Source organism: Camellia sinensis, chromosome 12 (genome assembly GCF_055761805.1).
Source record: "Camellia sinensis isolate YWXY chromosome 12, ASM5576180v1, whole genome shotgun sequence".
Lineage (NCBI taxonomy): Eukaryota > Viridiplantae > Streptophyta > Magnoliopsida > Ericales > Theaceae > Camellia > Camellia sinensis.
This window is the reverse complement of record NC_138972.1, coordinates 1,970,184-1,985,000: the sequence shown is the minus strand read 5'-3', so window position 1 is coordinate 1,985,000 and position 14,817 is coordinate 1,970,184. Positions and strand designations below refer to the sequence as shown.

The 14,817-nt window shown below is 49.2% G+C and overlaps 1 protein-coding gene across 5 annotated transcripts in view; it reads right to left on the bottom strand.

The window, feature by feature from the left end:
- LOC114296893 (uncharacterized) overlaps positions 1 to 14,817 on the bottom strand; it is an 89,263-nt gene that overhangs the window by 58,041 nt on the left and 16,405 nt on the right. The window lies entirely within an intron of this gene.

Sequence of the window (14,817 nt, the reverse complement as noted above, 5' to 3'; positions counted from 1 at the left end):
CTCGCAAAAACCAAACACAACGCACGCGCCACGACGTACACTACGCACCAGCCGCCCGAAACGAATCACATCCCGAAAGACTAAGAAGCCTGACGAACGTGCGAGAACATTTAGAGAAGCCGAGCAAGAACCGGTTAGCGCGACTGTAAGTAACAAAGGCAACATGCAAAACTTCCGAGGGACATACTTTTCACAACAAGCTTCCACTTGGAAAGCATAGGCAGCTTGTTCGCAAGTCAAAGCCAACAAAATGGCAATTACCCGAGGGACATGTTTTTCGCAAGGCAGCTTCCTTTGGGGAAGCGCAGGCAACTAGCTTGTAGGCAAGTCAAAGCCAACCGGATGGCGACCAACCAAGGGACATATATTTTTGCAAGGAGCTTCCCCTAGGAGAGCGCAGGCAACTCGTAGGCAGGCCAAAGCCAACCGAATGGCAATTAACCGAGGGACATAACTTTTCGCAAGGACCTTTTCCACTATGGAAAGCGCAGGCAACCTGTAAGAATCCCGTGGATGATCACGAGGAATGCACCAGTGGAGTTCGCTGCACAGGCAGGGATCCATCCAACTCGCACACACCAAACACAACTCACGCGCCACGACGTACACTACGCACCAGCCGCCCGAAACAAATCACACCCCGCAGGACTAAGAAGCCCGACGAACTTGAGAAAACATTTAGAGAAGCCGAACAAGCACCGGTTAGCGCAACTGCAAATAACAAAAGGCCACAGGCAACTTTCGGGGGACATAACTTTCGCGACAACCTTCCACTAGGAAAGCGCAGGCAACTCGTTCGTAAGTCAAAGCCAACCAAATGGCAATTACCCGGGGGACACGCTTTTCGCCAGGCACCTTCCACTGGGGAATCGTAGGCAACTAGCTTGTAGGCGAGTCGAAGACAACCTAAAGGCAATTACCCGACGGACATGGAGGAATGCACCAGTGGAGTTTACTGCACAGGCAGGGATCCGTCCAACTCGCACAAACCAAACACAACTCACGCACCACGACGTACACTACGCACCAGCCGCCCGATACGAATCACCCCCGAAGGACTAAGAAGCCCGACGAACGCGAGAAAACATTTAGAGAAGCCGAGCAAGCACCGGTTAGCGCGAATGCAAATAACAAACGCAACAGGCAACTTTCGAGGGACATACTTTTCGCAACAAGCTTCCACTAGGAAAGCATAGGCAACTCGTTCGAACGTCAAAGCCAACCAAATGGCGCAATTACCCGAGGGACACGCTTTTCGCAAGGCACCGTCCACTGGGGAAGCGTAGGCAACTAGCTTGTATGCGAGTCGAAGACAACCTAAAGGTAATTACCCGAGGGACATGAAGGAATGCACCAGTGGAGTTCGCTGCACAGGTAGGGATTCGTCCAACTCGCACAAACCAAACACAACTCAAGCGCCACGACGTACACTATGCACCAGCCGCCCAAAACGAATCACCCCCCGAAGGACTAAGAAGCCCGACGAACGTGCGAAAACATTTAGAGAAGCCGAGCAAGCACCGGTTAGCGCGAATGCGAATAACAAACGCAACAACCAACTTTCGAGGGGCATACTTCTTGCAACAAGCTTCGACTAGGAAAGCACAGGCAACTCGTTCGCACGTCAAAGCCAACCAAATGGCAATTTAACCGAGGGACATGCATTTCGCAAGGCAACTTGTACAATTTCCCGAGGGACATGGCATGCTTGCCAAGGCCATGTCATGATATGTTGTTGGCCAAGGCCAGGGCATGCCATGCTGCTGGCCAAGGCCCTGGCAAGGCATGCTGATGGCCAAGGCCGTGGCAAGGCATGCCATGCTGTTGGCCAAGGACATGGCATGGCATGACAAGCTGCTGGACAAGACCGTAGCAAGTCATGCTGCTGGCCAAGGCGTTGGAATGGCATGATGCTGCCCAAGGCCGGTGTGTTGGCATGGCATGCTGCTGGCCAAGGCTTTGGCTTGCCCTGCTGCTGGCATGGCATGCTGCTGGCCAAGGCCGTGACATGCCCTGCTGCTGGCCAAGGTCGTGGCATGACATGTTTGCCAACGTCGGGCATGGCATAACGCTGGCCAAGGCCGGGACATGGCATGCTGCTGGCCAAGGCCGTGGCATGACATGCTGGCCAAGGCCGGGGCATGGCATGCTTGCCAAGGCTGGGGCATGGCATGCTGCTGGCCATGGCCAGGGCATGGCATGCTGCTGGCCATGGCCGTGGCATGACATGCTTGCCAAGGCCGGGGCATGGCGTGCTGCTGGCCAAGGCTGGGGCATGGCATGCGGCTGGCCAAGAACCAAGCATGGCATGCTGCTGGCCAAGGCCGTGACATGGCATGCTGCTGGCCAAGGACCAGGCATGGCATGCTGCTGGCCAAGGCCGTGGCATGGCATGCTGCTGGCCAAGGACTAGGCATGGCATGCTGTTGGCCAAGGCCGTGGCATGACATGCTGGCCAAGGCCGGGGCATGGCATGCTGCTGGCCAAGGCTGGGGCATGGCATGTTGCTGGCCAAGGCTTTGGCATGCCATGTTGCTGGCCATGGCCGTGGCATGACATGCTTGCCAAGGCTGGGGCATGGCATGCTGCTGACCAAGGACTAGGCATGGCATGCTGTTGGCCAAGGCCGTGGCATGACATGCTTGCCAAGGCTGGGGCATGGCATGCTGCTGGCCAAGGACTAGGCATGGCATGCTGTTGGCCAAGGCCGTGGCATGACATGCTTGCCAAGGCTGGGGCATGGCATGCTGCTGGCCAAGGATTTGGCCTTGCATGTTGTTGGCCAAGGCCGTGGCATGGCATTCTGCTGGCCAAGACCGGGGCATGACGTGCTGCTGGCCAAGGCTTTGGCATTCCATGTTGCTGGCCAAGGTTGTGGCATGGCATGCTGGCCAAGGCCGACGTGCCACGGCCACCATCGCGGGCCGCCACTCGACACATCCCATGTTTGGCTATGTAGTTTCGATGCCACAAGCCAAGCGATGGCATGTGCCTAGCGCCCGCCTAGGCATAGGCGTGGCTTGTGGCCTGGCCATGCTAGCCAGCCTTAAGGGAGGTGCCCCCCCCCCCTTATAGTAGCTTCTTAGGCCCTTTTTCATCTGGCAGAAGGAAACATCACCTATGCTCGAGGAGTCATAATGGGATTTTTTTTTAAAAGTAACTTTTTTTGCAAGAATTTTAAACATAAAAGTTGAAGGAAATAATTAAAGACACCATAAAAAAAAATTGAAAAAAAATATTTGGCCACCGAAATATTTTATTTTAATTTATTTCAATTTTAATACTTAAAAAATAATAAAAATTACTAAAAATAGTCAAAAAATTATAGAAAAATTCGAATAATTATAGGATGAGGCACTAGTAATTATAGTAATTTTTTTAATAATTTCTTTATTTTTTATTTATTTTATTTTAATTTTTATGAGTAAATAAATAATTAAAAAATGCGAATCACACCCCGAAGGACTAAGAAGCCCGACGAACGTGCAAAAACTCTTAGAAAAACCGAGCAAGCATCGGATAGCGCGAATGCAAATAACAAACGCAACAGGCAACTTCCAAGGGACATACTTTTCGCAACAAGCTTCCATCGGGAAAACAATGGCAACTCGTTCGCAAGTCAAAGGCAACCAAATGGCTATTACCCGAGGGACATGCATTTCGCAGGGCATCTTGTACGTAAGTCAAAGCCAAACCTAATGGTAATTACACGAGGGACAGGATTGCTTGCCAAGGCCGTGGCATGCGATGTTCTTGGCCAAGGCCACGCCAAGCCACGCTGCGGGACAAGGTCGTGGCAAGACAAGCAGCTGGGCAAGGCTGTGGCTTGGCATGTTGCTAGCTTGGCCAAGGCCATGGCATGGCCTAGGCTGCGGCCTTGGCCTTGGCTGGGTTGCTTCGGCTGCTATTCTTAAAGCGACCGCAAATGACAAAGGCAACAGGCAACTTCCGCGGGACATAATTTTTGCAACAAGCTTCAATGTTGCTGGCCATGGGCGTGGCATGCCATGTTGCTGGCCAAGGCCGTGGCATGGCAAGCTGCTGGCCGTGGCCTTGGCATGGCTTGCTGCTGGCTTTGCCTGGGAATAGCATGCTGCTGGACTTAGCCTTGGCATGGCATGGCACACTGCAGGCTTTGGCTGGGCAGCCTTGGCCTTGGCATGGCATCTGCTAGCTTTGGCCTTAGCATGGCATGCTGCTGGTTTTTGCTGGACTGCCTTGGCCATGGCATGGCATGCTGCTGGCCTTGGCCTTGGCATGGCATGCTGTTGGCTTTGGCTGCGCTGCCTTGGCCGGGCTGCCTTGGCCTTGGCATGGCATGCTTGTGGCCTTGGCTGGGGCATGGCATGCTGTTGGCTTTGGCTAGGCTGCCTTTGTCGAGGCACGGCATGCTGCTGGCCTTAGCCTTGGCCTTGGCATGGCATGCTGCTGGCTTTGGCTGGGTTGCCTTGGCCTTGGCATGGCATGCTGCTGGCTTTGGCTATGCTGCCTTGGCCTCGGCATGGCATGCTGCTTGCCTTGCCCTTGGCATGGCATGCTGCTGGCTTTGGCTGTTCGGCCGTTCGGCCTTGGCCTTGGCCTTGGCATGGCATGCTTCTGGCCTTGGCCTGGGCATGGCATGGCATGCTGCTGGCCTTAGCTTTGGTATGGCATGCTGCTGGCTTTGGCTGGGCTGTCTTGGCCTTGGCATCGCATGCTGCTGGCCTTGGCCTTGGCCTTGGCATGGCATGCTATTGGCTTTGGCTGGGCTGCCTTGGCCATGGCATGGCATGGCATGCTGCTGGCCTTGGCCTTGGCATGGCATGCTGAAGGCTTTGGCTGGGCAGCCTTGGCCTTGGCATGGCATCTGCTGGCCTTGGCATGGCATCTGCTGGCCTTGGCCTTGGCATTGCATGCTGCTGGTTTTGGCTGGGCTGCCTTAGCCTTAGCATGGCATGCTGCTGGATTTGGCTGGGCTGCCTTGGCCTTGTGTCACACACTGGCAATGCGAAAGCCTTGTTGAAGATAAGCAAGTGTGTGTGGCGCTAATTAACTCTCTTCACTAGCCCGCCAAGAATGCTCGAAAGGTTTGCAAAGACAAGCAAGCACAATATTAGTCCAGTTGATGAGCCACAAGTTTGGAGACAAGCCACAAAATAACAATCAACAAGCTAAAATTGAAGTAGCAACAACTGAAAGGCTTTGCACAATATAAAAGCGAAATGAACTTTTCATTTCACAAAAGAAGGCATTACAAAAGTTGAACAATGCACAAAAGTGCTACAAAAGTTGACTTACCATATACAAGGTTGGGGTACATTAAAGGCATAAGTGGTTTGGTTCAACACTTGGGTACCCCCTCCATATAATAGCTTGTTAAGCGCTTTTCTATCTAGCACGAGGAAACATCCACTATGTTCTCTCAGCTTGGTAAGGGCCTTCTGAAGATGCTCCATGTGCTCTTTCAAAGTGGAGCTATAGATTATAATGTCATCCAAATATACCACAACGAATTGATCCAAATACTCTTAGAAGACTTCATTCATCATGGTGCAGAATGTTGCTGGGGCATTAGTCAAGCCGAATGGCATGACAAGAAACTCATAAGAGCCATAACGTGTAACACAAATAGTTTTAGGCTTGTCTCCCTCAGCAATCCTTACTTGATAGTACCCCGACCGAAGATCTAACTTAGTAAAATACCTTGCTTTGCTCAATTGATCAAATGAATCTACAATAAGAGGAAGGGGATACTTGTTCTTGATGGTCAGCTTGTTGAGTGCCCGATAATCCACACATAAGCGAAGACTACCATCATGCTTCTTTTGAAATAAGACAGGTGCACCGAACGGGGCCTTAGATGGCCTGATAAAGCCTGCTTCCAATAGCTCTGTAAGCTGCTTCTTTAACTTATTCAACTCAAGAATAGCCATTCTATATGGTGCACGAACTTGTGGTTTTGCCCCTGGCACTAACTCGATAGCATGATCCACACCTCGACGTGGAGGCAACTCCTTAGGCAACTATTCAGGCATAACATCTGCAAATTGCCTTAAGACCTTCTTGACTGCAGCTGGGACAAGAGTAGAATCAAGAGCTTCATTTAACTTCAATGCTGCAACCCAAGTTTGCTCCCCATGCCTAACACCCCTCTTGAGTTGCATAGTTGAGAAAAACCGGTCACCGTTGTTGGTGGCCATAGCAGGAATGAGACATGGCTTATCCCCCGTGGCACACATACTATTAGAATAAGGCATGACTGCCGTCTTTGTGGTTCTCAAGAAATCCAACCCAAGGATGGCTTGGAAGTCATCCATGGACACTGCAGTGAAATCTACTCTTCCTTCCCAAGTGCTGACCTTCAAATGAACAGATTTTGCAACCCCATAGATAGGCTGCGCTGCCGAGTTAACCGCCTTGATGCGGCTGCCATCCTTCTCTAAAGATAGCCCAAGTCTTTCAACTTCAGTCCCCGCAACAAAGTTGTGGGTGGCCCCGGTGTCAATCAATGCACGAAGAGGCTTACCATTGATTTTTACATCCACAAACATCAAACCTTTGTTGGATGACTTGCTCTTGTTCAACTTGCCTGATGATTCCCCACTGTACATGGGTTTCTTCCCTTTGCCTTCATCTCTAGACTCCACAAGTTGTTTAGGATCTGAATGTTTGCCCACTTTGCCACTCCTGGCATTCTTCCTAGGCCTGCCTGTAGAAACCTTCTTTTCTAATGCATTCATCATATGAAAGGCTCCCACTCTAGAGCCAGCTGCCTTAGAACCCTTGCCACTTCGCTTAGACCGCACATCTTCTTCCTCGCTATCATCATCGCTTGGTTGAGAGACATGGTCAGACACAGTTGCTAGAGCATTCATGCCACGCTGTGCTGCCCAGGCAGCGGGCATGCCATGCTGCCCAGGCCACGCGCATGCCAGGCCGCCCACGCCGCGTGCATGCCATGCCAGGCCACCCACGCCGCGTGCATGCCATGCCAGGCCGCCCACGCCGCGCGCATTCCAGGCCGCGCGCATGCCAGGCCGCCCACGCCGCGCGCATGCCATGCCTTGCTGCCCAGGCCGCGCACATGCCAGGCCGTCCACGCTGCGCGCATGCCATGCCATGCTGCCCACGCCGCGCGCATGCCAGGCCGTACATGCCCGCGCGAATGCCAATGCCATGCTGCCTAGTGTCACGGACCGACAAATCCTGATGTTGCCCTCACTAGAAAGCATTGGAAGCCTAAGGAGATTGCTAGAACTCTCTAGAGAATGGCTAGAAGAAGGGAGGCTCTAATAGAAGAATCTAGAATTCTCTAGAGCAGTCAAGAAGATGGTTGAACTGGAATGCCCTGGGAGGTAGTAGAGCATGCTGGAAGCTTCTGGAACTCCCTGAAGCATTGTAGAAACTTGTACATAGTTAGAGGCACTTGTAGAACCTTCTAGACATGTACATACTAGAATAGTCCTAGAATACTCTAGCAAGGAGAAGTGTCTAGAACACTCTCCAACATAGTTGTTTTAGAATAATCTTTGTAAGGCTATATAAAGGGGAGGGCCTCATTTGCCCAAACCATCCAAGAGTTGTAAGCCTTCTCTCAAGTGAAATACAAAGCTAACGTTCTCCAAGTGTTCTCTCTAAGTCTCTCTTGTATATGCAATCTCCTAGCTCCCTTCCACAAAAGGCTTACTTAGGTGCAAGTAAGGTGTGCTATAAGCATCTAAGGCCGCACGGTTGGCTTGGAAAGACTGAGGGTTGGTTCAGCAAATCCAAGGCCGTGACACTAGGCCGCGCCCAAGGCCGCGGTCGAGCCGCCGTCCAGGCCATCCAGGGCCGCGACCGAGCTGCGGCTTGGTCCTAGCCGTCTAAGGCCGCGACTCAGGCCGCGGTCGAGGCGTGGTCCATGCCGCCTAAGGCCGCAGCCTAGTGTCACGGACTGGGCGCTTGTCATCCTCCCGAGAAGCCGACTCCACGAGTGATACTGCGTACCCCTGTGCATTATGCCCAAGGACCAACCTAGGAGATGCGCTAAGGATCTACCCTGCCTGCCTTGCCGCTCACAAACTAATGCGCTTGCAAGATGCTTGGTGTAGAACTCGCATCCCCAATGAGTCGGTACGTGACATGCTACCACCGCCAGTCCCTGACGCCCTCGTCAGGGGGACATTACCCTGCCTGCCTCCATGCTTGTCCGTTTCCCTACCCACGGGAAACCCGCCCCGTGCGGACACCACCCTTGGTGCAGACCCCACAATGAATCTGCTTGCTGTAAGTCTCACGTAACGTCCCCATCACAGTGCCCCTAGGCTGGCTCTAATACCACTTGTCACGGACTGGGCGCTTGTCATCCTCCCGAGAAGCCGGCTCCACGAGTGGTACTGCGTACCCCCGTGCATTATGCCCAAGGACCAACCCAGGAGATGCGATAGGGATCTACCCTGCCTGCCTTGCCGCTCACAAACTAATGCGCTTGCAAGGTGTTTAGTGTAGAACTCGCATCCCCAATGAGTCGGTACGTGACACTAGGCCGCGCCCAAGGCCAAGGGGCCATGGGGCATACCTGGCACTGCCTTGCCTAGGTGTCAAGGTGCGCCCATCCAAGAGTCAACTCCTTGATGCCACACACATTTGTGCCCTTTGGAGAGCCAAAGACATGCCTAAGAAGTTGTTGGTGCAAGTCTAAGACATGCCATGAAGCAAGCTAGCCACCAAGTAGCAACTTTAGGCCAACTTTTAGACGGTCAAATATAATCTTTTTGTCTTGTAAATTTTTATGTAAATACCTTAGTATTAAAGGTGTTTTGAGTCCAAGAGTTGTAATTTTTCTATTTTTGTAGAATTATTAAAAATCCATTATGACTCCTCAAACATAGTGGATGTTTCCTCATGCCAGATAGAAAAGCGCTTAACAAGCTATTATAAGGAGGGGGTACCCAGGTGTTGAACCAAACCACTTGTGCCTTTAATGTACCCCAACCTTGTATATGGTAAGTCAACTTTTGTAGCACTTTTGTGCATTGTTCAACTTTTGTAATGCCTTCTTTTGTGTAATGAAAAGTTCATTTCACTTTTATATTGTGCAAAGCCTTTCAGTTGTTGCTACTTCAATTTTAGCTTGTTGATTGTTATTTTGTGGTTGGTCTCCAAACTTGTGGCTCATCAACTGGACTAATATTGTGTTTACTTGTCTTTGCAAACCTTTCAAGCATTCTTGGCGGGCTAGTGAAGAGAGTTAACTAGCGCCACACACACTTGCTTATCTTCAACAAGGCTTCTGCATTGCCAGTGTGTGACAGTTGGTATCAGAGCCCAGTCTATTTGGCTTTCTCCATTATTGGCTGTCTCTATTATTGGCTTTCTAAATGGAGGGTGCTAGTAACCGTCAACCATCGCAAAGGGAGAGAATTGAGCTCTTAGAGCAACGTATGGACAATATGGAGGCCATGGCAACTTCATTAGCCACCCTTGAGCAACGGGTTTATGATCTTGAGCAAACTCATGGCCCTACTCATGGGCAAGATTTTGAGGATGTTGTCACTAAACTCAGGCTAGAGATTGAAGACCTCAGTGGCCGGGTTGGTGTTCTTACCCGTGCCTTTGGCAATGCACCTGGTGGCGGCATGGAATTCACTAGGGTGCGTGTGCCCGAGCCCCATGCCTACGGTGGCGCCCGAGATGCCAAGGAGTTAGACAACTTCCTTTTTGATATGGAGCAATATTTCAAAGCTGTGAAAGTCGATGCTGAGGAGACAAGGATTTCTATGGCCACAATGTATTTGTCCGGTGATGCCAAGTTATGGTGGCGAACTAAACATGATGAGATGCAACGAGGCTTATGCACAATTGAGACTTGGGAGCAATTGAAGCATGAACTTAAGCTCCAATTCTTCCCTGAAAAAGTTGAGTATAATGCCCGGCGTGCTTTGCGGGATCTCAAGCACACCGGCACTATAAGAGATTATGTGAAAGAATTCTCTGGGCTTATGCTAGACATCAGAGATATGTCAGAGAAAGACAAGCTCTTCTTCTTCCTTGAGGGATTGAAGCCATGGGCCAGAGTTGAACTTCAAAGGCAAAGAGTGCAAGATTTAACCCATGCACAAGCAGCAGCTGAATGCCTTACGGACTACGCCGAACCTAAGCAACGGGATAGTAGTTCCCCGCGCAAGAGTACGGGAGGTGGAAAGTCCCAAGGCTATGGCAAACCCAAGAGTGGGGGAGCCAACACTTCTACATCCAAAACCCATTCGGGTGGAGGATAATGGCAACAGAAGAGCTATGGTAACAAGGCAAAAGCCCCTCAATAATTCTCTACAAGCAAAACAAAAGGCCCTATCTCTTGTTTCTTATGCAATAGGCCACACCGGTTATCTGAATGTCCACAAAAGCGTGCCTTGAATGCTCTAGCAACTATGTCTGACCGTGTCTCTCAACCAAGTGATGATGATAGCGAGGAAGAAGATGTGCGGTCTAAGCGAAGTGACAAGGGTTCTAAGGCAGCTAGCTCTAGAGTGGGAGCCTTTCATATGATGAATGCCATGGAGAAGAAGGCTTCTACAGGTAGGCCTAAGAAGAATGCCAAGAGTGGCAAAGTAGGCAAGCATTCAGATCCTAAACAACTTGTGGAGTCTAGAGATGAAGGCAAAGGGAAGAAACCCATGTAAAGTGGAGAATCATCAGGCAAGTTGAACAAGAGCAAGTCATCCAACAAAGATTTGATGTTTGTGGATGTAAAAATCAATGGGAAGCCCCTTCGTGCGTTGATTGACACCGGAGCCACCCATAACTTTGTTGCGGGGACTGAAGTTGAAAGACTTGGGCTATCTTTAGAGAAGGATGGCAGCCGCATCAAGGCGGTTAACTCGGTAGCGCAGCCTATCTATGGGGTTGCAAAATCTGTTCATTTGAAGGTCAGCACTTGGGAAGGAAGAGAAGATTTCACCGCAGTGCCCATGGATGACTTCCAAGCCATCCTTGGGTTGGATTTCTTGAGAACCACAAAGACGGCAGTCATGCCTTATTCTAATAGTATGTGTGTCATGGGGGATAAGCCATGTCTCATTCCTGCTATGGCCACCAACAACAGTGACCGGTTTGTCTCAGCTATGCAACTCAAGAGGGGTGTTAGGCATGGGGAGCAAACTTAGGTTGCGGCATTGAACTTGAATGAAGCTCTTGATTCTACTCCTGTCCCAACTGCAGTCAAGAAGGTCTTAAGGCAATTTGCAGATGTTATGCCTGAACAGTTGCCTAAGGAGTTGCCTCCATGTCGAGGTGTAGATCATGCTATCGAGTTAGTGCCAGGGGCAAAACCACCAGCTCGTGCACCATATAGAATGGCTATTCCTGAGTTGAATGAGTTAAGGAAGCAGCTTACAGAGTTATTGGAAGCAGGCTTTATCAGGCCATCTAAGGCCCCATTCGGTTCACCTATCTTATTTCAAAAGAAGCATAATGGTAGTCTTCGCTTATGTGTGGATTATCGGGCACTCAACAAGCTGACCATCAAGAACAAATATCCCCTTCCTCTCATTGCGGATTCGTTTGATCAATTGAGCAAAGCAAGGTATTTTACTAAGCTAGATCTTCGGTCGGGGTACTATCAAGTAAGGATTGCCGAGGGAGACGAGCCTAAAACTACTTGTGTTACACGTTATGGCTCTTATGAGTTTCTTGTCATGCCATTCGGCTTGACTAATGCCCCAGCAACATTCTGCACCATGATGAATGAAGTCTTTCAAGAGTATTTGGATCAATTCATTGTGGTATATTTGGATGACATTGTAATCTATAGCTCCATTTTGGAAGAGCACGTGGAGCATCTTCAGAAGGCCCTTACCAAGCTGAGAGAACACAAGCTTTATGTCAAGCTGGAGAAGTGTTCTTTTGCCCAAGAGAGGATTAAGTTCCTAGGGCACATTGTTGAGCATGGATGCATCAGAATGGACCAAGAGAATGTCAAGGCTATTCAAGAGTGGCAGCCACCTGCAAATGTCTCAGAGTTACGGTCATTTCTTGGATTGGCTAATTATTACCGCAAGTTTGTTCAAGGGTACTCAAGACTAGCTTCCCCATTAACAAAGTTGCTAAAGAAGGGCAAGCCATATGTTTGGACAGAAGAGTGCCAACAAGCCTTTCAAGCCTTGAAAGAAGCCATGTCAAGAGATCCTGTTCTTGCTCTACCGGATTTAGGTAAAGCTTTTGAGATACAAACGGATGCATCTAATTTTGCTTTGGGTGGTGTTCTTTTGCAGGATGGTCACCCAATTGCTTATGAGAGTAGGAAGCTCAACGATGCTGAGCGGAGATATCCAGCTCATGAGAAAGAGCTACTTGCAGTAGTGCATTGTCTGATGACATGGAGGCACTACATCTTGGGCTCACGGTTTGTCGTGAAGACTGACAACACAGCAGTTAGCCATTTCTTCACTCAACCCAAGTTAAGCGCACGACAAGCACGGTGACAAGAGAAGTTGGCAGAGTTTGATTTTGCCTTAGAATACAAGGCCGGTGCCAGCAACCATGTTGCTGATGCACTAAGCAGGAAGGCGGAGCTTGCCGTGTGCCATCATGTATGTTCTTTAACTTCTATTTCAACCAGCCTTAAGGAGAAAATCAAGGCTCATCTAGACAAGGATACTATGGCAGAGAATCTTATGAACCTTGTCAAAATGGGCAAGACTCGTCAATTTTAGGTGCAAGATGGACTTCTTATGACAATAGGCAACCGTATCTTTGTACCCAGGGCTGGTGACTTGAGGAAGACACTCCTTAAGGAGTGCCATGATACACTTTGGGCAGGACATCCGGGGTGGGAGCGAACTTTGGCCTTGGTGAAACAAGGATATTATTAGCCCCAAATGCGTGATGATGTGGAAGAATATGTCCGCACTTGTCTCACTTGCCAACAAGACAAGGTTGAGCATAAGAAGAAAGCAGGCTTGCTTGAACCTTTGCCCGTGCCTAAACGTCCGTGGGAAAGTGTATCACTTGACTTCATCACTGGATTGCCTAAAGTGAGGGATATCGAGACTATCTTAACTATTGTGGACCGATTCTCCAAATATGCTACCTTCATTACTGCCCCAAAGTATGTTTCAGCGGAGGAGACTGCCCAACTCTTCTTCAAGTACATTGTCAAATATTGGGGTGTGCCTAAAAGTATTGTTAGTGACCGAGACACGCATTTTGTTGGCAAACTCTGGACGAAGTTATTCAAGCTTCTTGGGTCACAACTTAATACTTCATCAAGCTACCATCCGGAGACGGATGGGCAAACTGAACGCTTCAACTGTATGCTCGAGGAGTATTTGCGCTACTTTGTCAATGCCAATCAACGAAATTGGGTGCAACTTCTTAATGTAGCACAGTTATGTTTCAACTCTCAAAAGAGTAGCTCTACGGGCAAGAGTGCTTTTGAGATAGTGAATGGACAACAGCCACTGTTGCCCCACACAGTGGATGGACCTTATGAAGGAAAGTCTCCCAGGGCTTACCAATTTGCTAAGGAGTGGAAGAGAAACCATGACATTACTCGTGCCTATCTTGAAAAAGCAGCAAGCAAAATGAAGAAATGGGTTGATGAAAAGAGGAGGCCACTTGAGTTCAAAGCTGGGGATCAAGTTCTTGTCAAACTCAACCCTGAGCAACGCAAGTTCATGAGGGGAAGAGACAGAAGGCTAGTGCGTAAGTATGAGGGGCCGGTAACCATTCTGAAGAGAATTGACAAGTGTGCTTACAAGATAGATGCTCCATCTTGGTTGAAAGTGCATCCGGTTTTCCATGTGAGTTATTTGAAGCCTTACTATCCAGACAAGGAAGATCCAACCCGAAATGAGCAAAAACACCAAACCATCATAGCCAAAGCAGGGAAAAGGTCTATTGAATCTATCTTGGCTGATCGGGTGAAAATGGTTTCCAAGAAGCAACAAAGACAATACTTAGTAAAATGGAAAGGCCTTGGAGATGAAGAAATCAGCTGGGAACGAGAGGCGGACTTGTCGGCTTTTCAAGACGAGATTGATGCTTATTGGGCCAAGTCATCGAGGGCGTCGACCGTTCAAGTGGGGGAGACTGTCAAGGTGCGCCCATCCAAGGGTCAACACCTTGATGCCACACACATTTATGCCCTTTGGAGAGCCAAAGACATGCCTAAGAAGTTGTTGGTGCAAGTCCAAGACATGCCATGAAGCAAGCTAGCCACCAAGTAGCAACTTTAGGCCAACTTTTAGACGGTCAAATGTAATCTTTTTGCCTTGTAAATTTTTATGTAAATACCTTAGTATTAAAGGTGTTTTGAGTCCAAGAGTTGTAATTTTTCTATTTTTGTAGAATTATTAAAAATCCATTATGACTCCTCAAACATAGTGGATGTTTCCTCATGCTAGATAGAAAAGCGCTTAACAAGCTATTATAAGGAGGGGGTACCCAAGTGTTGAACCAAACCACTTGTGCCTTTAATGTACCCCAACCTTGTATATGGTAAGTCAACTTTTATAGCACTTTTGTGCATTGTTCAACTTTTGTAATACCTTCTTTTGTGTAATGAAAAGTTCATTTCACTTTTATATTGTGCAAAGCCTTTCAGTTGTTGCTACTTCAATTTTAGCTTGTTGATTGTTATTTTGTGGCTTGTCTCCAAACTTGTGGCTCATCAACTGGACTAATATTGTGTTTGCTTGTCTTTGCAAACCTTTCGAGCATTCTTGGCGGGCTAGTGAAGAGAGTTAACTAGCGCCACACACACTTGCTTATCTTCAACAAGGCTTCCGCATTGCCAGTGTGTGACACTAGGCAAGAGATGTGCCCCTCCCCCCCTTATAGTAGCTTGTTAAGCCCTTT